Source organism: Condylura cristata, unplaced genomic scaffold, assembly GCF_000260355.1.
Source record: "Condylura cristata isolate star-nosed mole 26May11 unplaced genomic scaffold, ConCri1.0 scaffold00011, whole genome shotgun sequence".
In the NCBI taxonomy this organism is placed as follows: Eukaryota; Metazoa; Chordata; class Mammalia; order Eulipotyphla; family Talpidae; genus Condylura; species Condylura cristata.
The window spans coordinates 4,613,482-4,618,607 of NW_004567112.1; positions in this window are offsets into that span (position 1 = coordinate 4,613,482).

The following is a 5,126-nucleotide window of genomic DNA, read 5'->3' on the forward strand; positions in this document are numbered from 1 at the left end:
CCGTAAGCTTCTTAATAGACACCATGTCCATCTTGCTTGTCACTAATCCTGAAATCTTACATGTCGCTGGCACTTAATGCAGCATTTTAGTTGAGTGGAATCATGAGAAAATGTGGACTAAAAAAGCAGAGCAGAGGGCTACTTCCATACCTGGCCAAGACCTCCCTGAGAATGATGCTGAAAACATCGCAGAGGCACAGACTCACCTGGATGACTTTGGGGAGGTGACTAAGTTTTACAACCCCCTAATTCCAACAGATCTCCCTCCCCGCCTTGACGCCCACACGTCATATCAGATCCGTTTTTTTGTGGTCAGCTGGGCGGCTTCTTCATAGGTTGTCCTCCTAGAGGTCAGAGGTCAGGCACAAGGTCTAACTCATAAACTCTATTGGTGAAAGACTTGTGTGGGGGCAGATTCCAAACCCTCTTTCTAAGTGCCCTGCCTCACTGGTTCTTTTCTGCAGCTAATTCCCTAAATGAGCTTGAAGCTTGCAATGCAGAGACCTGTGGGAGCCTTGCGGTCTGCTCTGCGTTCTCAGCGGCTCCAGTGCCTCAGCTCGGAGGCGGCAGAGCAGGCAGGGGATGCTCGTGGGTCTCACACTGAGGTGCAGAAGCGGGGCAGGCAGAGTCATGGTAATAAAAGCAGTGAAAACGAAACGGCAGCACGGGGCGGTGAAAGAGCTCAATTTTATTTTGTTTTCACACATTCGGTTCTGCTTCGAGCAGACGAGTACCGGTGAGAATGTTCTGAAAAGGGGCTTTGTGTGGGAGCTGGACGTTGCTCCATCAGATTTGTCATTTCAGGAATGTCGCCAGCTGTATTGACTTACTGGCAATCGCTCTGGTGCCATCTGGCCGCGCAGAGGCCGGGCTTGGGATGGAAAAAGCTGAACAGAAGAAATGAAATTTGTTCATCATGCCATTACCCTTGCTGCTTATTTAAAGAAGGGAAAAAATGTAAGGTCTTGGCAGGGGGGATGCCATTTGAAAATAAAATATAAGGTTTTCAGGAGTAAGAGTTCCAGAACTCCAAAGTCAGCCGTGGTGTTTACACAGAGACTTGAAAGCTGGCCCCTGGTTGTCATATTGTATATATATATGTTTTATTCAATGTGAGACTTCTTTGAGACCCTACTGTTCTGGCAGTAAAAGTTAACCCCTTGCGTCCCGGTTGTTTGCGTGACCTTTCTTTGACTGCTTCTTGGAATGTCACCAACTCACTCAGCCTGTGGCTTTAAGCCCATGACAGGGGTTTCTGCTTTATCCTGGCTTATAATAAATAGCTCAGATGTCACCTGGTATGAGCTGTTTTCCTGCATCCAGAGGGCTCTCAGGAAACTAGATTCAAGTGGCTTCTCCTCCCCCTGCCCAGGACCCCCCTCTTTTCTTGAGAACTCCCTCCCCACTTCCCCCGCTACCCCTGTCCAGGACCCCTCCTCCTTCTGAGTTATGGTTCCATTTCTGGGCATTCCTTCCAAGTACTTGGTCTGGGGGCAACTTGGATGTATAAATATCTCCAGTGTTTGGGTTAATATATGCCTTTCTGGGCACGTGGTCCAAGCCTTGCTGTAGATTCAGAATCTGCAGGGTCTGGTGTGAAATGACAACGTCAAGAGTTTCAGGATGGTGACAGCAGCGCTGTGAAGCAGGCCGGCCCTCGGCGTCTGTGTGGCTGTGTCGCTGGCGCTGAGGCCGAGGGACCTTCCCATTCTGCCCCCCACTTGTGTGAGGTTTCTACCACCCAGCTCTGCCCCCCACCGGTCTGTCCCCAGCTGTCTTCACGACGCAGCAGAGTGGCTTCCTCGTCTCTGGGTCTGTCTGCCCCAATCATGTATTCTCCATTTACTTTGTGTATTTAGTTTTCAGTTTTTAACCCATCCACATAAGACACATTTATTTATTTAAAATTTTGAAAAATAATATAATAGTTTATTTTTACACCATGTTGTGCCTTTTTCCATCTCAGTTGTAAACCCATTGGCTTCCCATCACCAAATCACCCATGTGCCATCACCATAGTCCAGTGCACTCCCTCACCCCTATTTTTGACCCCATTTCCCACTCCACCCCTGTAAAATGTCTCTGAGAAAGTTGTTCATTATTATTATTTCCTCCCCTGGTCCTTTATGCTCCTGCTGTGAGTGAAACCATTCGGTATTTTTCCTTTTCTTTCTGGTTTATTTCACCAATAAGACGCATTATTTTGAAGTCGTACTGGGTGGCAGGCCCTGGGGATCTGGAATTGAGCTTTTTTTTTTTTTTTAAAGATTTATTCATACAGAGTTGGGGTACAGGCCAGAGATGCGGAGGGTGAGAGGATTCACCAGAGACAGAGCGGGGAGCAGAACAGGCAGGTAGACGAAGTACACTGCTGAGGGGAGCAGCAGACGGGCCAGGAGAGGTCTGCCGCGCCACGTGGATCTCCTCCGGGGCAGGCTGGGATCGAACTCATGTGGAAGTGGTTTTAGCTTCTTAGTGCTGTGCTTTAACCCGCTGCGCCACCATGGAGGGCCCGAGCTTTTTATAAATTCGTTTCTTCACGCATTTGTGTGTTTCTTCCACCTCACTCGTGCTTGTCCGTTGTCCTCATGCTCTGCCCGGGGGATGGGCTGAGACAGAGCCGAGCCAAAATGGCCAATAAACAGCTGAGAAGACCAAGGCAGCTGTCACGGTGCTGGTGTGACCGCGTGGGAATGGCTCGGCACGCTGGAAAGCAACCCAGTGTATCCTCAGGGAAGACGGGATTTGCCAGCTTACATTTTAAAGACAGTAATTGCCATCTCTGTTCTATAGATGAGGGAACCAAGTCTCAGAAGGGAACTTTCTATAGGTCGTGTGACGATGCGAAGGCAGCCCTGAGACCTGAGTCCAGGACAGGGTGCCTCCTGCTGACCTGCCCGGCACTGGTCTGGTCCAAACCCCACACTCTTGTGAAAGGCGCCAGGTGGGCGGGCGGTCCAGGTGGCCGTGGTCCCAGCTTCTGAGTTGATCACACCTTGGCTTGTCTTCACTGCGCCCTGTGCTTCTTCTCCAACTCTTTGAGCTCAGCAGGGAAAGTCCAGTTTCCCCAGGACTGCGCATCACAACTGATGGGGAAGAGTCCCAGCAGCAGATATTCTGCGTTGTCTCCCAAGCCCCCTCACAATTGTCAGATGACGTGCCTCTGCTTTGGCTCCAGGAAATACAGTCATCCTAGGTGTACGGGAACATTCCACACTGGGCGATGCTGGACCTGAGCCATGTTTGTTTAATGGATGAAAAGGCAGCAAGAGGTTCAGAGAACGACCTGAGCAGGGTTGGGGGGTTGGGAGGGTGGGGATGCCTGGGCACCACTCCAGCCTTGCAGTCTCCTGAGGTGTGACTTTAGGAAGACTTTTGGGGTTTATGCCTTCACGCCCCACCTTTGTGGAGTGGGCCTAGAATCTCCCCTCCAGCTCTGACACCTTACCGCCTAAGGAGCACATTGGGGGGTGAAGGGAGAATGCCATCAGTTAGAAACACAAGAAAGGAAGACAAGACAAGACAGGTCTTTGGATGGCGGGCATCCATGGGAGCCAAGGTGAGGGACTTGTGGGAGATAAGTGAGCGTTTTTCCTTCCTCGATAGTTTATTTATAAAACTGTCCCTCCTGTCTGATCTGAACCACAGATGTCGTCTGACCCGGCTGGGCTGACTTCATCCTGGAGAATGAGGCTGAGAGCCGGCATCACAGCCAAGGAACCAGACTCCTTTATTTACTGACAGTGCCAAAGGCAAAGCCGGGACAAGCGGGTGGAAGTTGCAGGGAGACCACTGACCTCAGTGGAGAATGGACGTGTCCCAGGCAGCCACTCTGCTAGTGTGGTAGCAGCTGGACGCTCATTTACTGTGGCCTCTGTGTGTGTGTGTGTGTGTGTGTGTGTGTGTGTGTGGGAGAGAGAGAGAGAGAGAGAGAGAGAGAGAGAGAGAGAGAAGGTGCTGGAAGCATCAGATAAAGAGCTATTTTGAAGGACTCTAGAATCTTTGGTATTTTTTCTCAGAGCTGAGATAGCCTGAGGGACAGGAAGTTCTCCCACCTCCGTCCCACATGGACAAAGGCTCCTGTACATCACCGACTCCAGCAAGCAAAGTGTGCCACGAGCCCCACACTGCACAAACACCGATAATAAAGACAGCTTGGAAAAGCAGGATGTCCAGAGGCCCCAGAGGGACTGATAAAGGCCCATTCTGTCCAGTTGTTCTAGATGCATGGTGCTCGCTCCCTGTTCTGCTGCAGCCTGCTTTGTGCTGTCAGGTCAATGTGGGGACAGCCCAGGAAAGGAGTACAGAGGTTTTCCTCTTCCAGATGGCTCCGTAATCATCTCAGCACGTGGTATGTGTCTTAGGGCTCTGCACCCATTTTGGGATCCTGCTGGGAGGGGATTCAGGCCCAGCTAGGATCGAGGGCCATTTCCTGATTCCCCAGTGTGAGTCCTCAAGATGATGCCAGGACATTTACCTGGGGCCATGTGGAAAAACACCAAGGGCTGAGAAAGCTGGGCTTTCCCTCTGCGTTTGGTGAACCCAAGAGCCTCTTGTTTACACTCTGGGGAATTCTGTTTCAGGCACTTCTGCTGGTATGCCAGTGGGTACAAAAAAGTCCTGGTGCCAGAGGTCAGGGCCTTGCTGTCCTTGCGTGGAACATACAACTTGGTGGGAGATGGAAAGCCCTTGAGGAAAGGAAGCTCACCAGGGGCAGCCCTGGGGACAAGGGCCTCAGTGATCTAGACTTCTTGAGGTCACCAGAAGCCTTTGAAACTCATTTTTGTTGGAAAGTTGTTTTATGATGGTTGACTCACTTTCCTCATGGCATAGTGTCATAAACATAATGAAACTGCAAAATAGACTGTGGCCACCTGTGATCTCCTGGGCTTCAGTTTCCGTTGTTTACATGAGGACCACATAGGACATGGATCTGGAAGTGGCTTTAAAAGTGTTTTCTTAACTGGTGACATTGGCTTATGGCATTATGTGGCGTTCAGGTGTACAGCATAGTTCAACATCTGAAGGTGCTGTATTATATTCACCACCCAAAGTCTAGCTATGATCCTTCACTGTACAATTGGCTCCTTCTACCCAGTTTACCCATGGCCTTCTTTCTTCCCTCT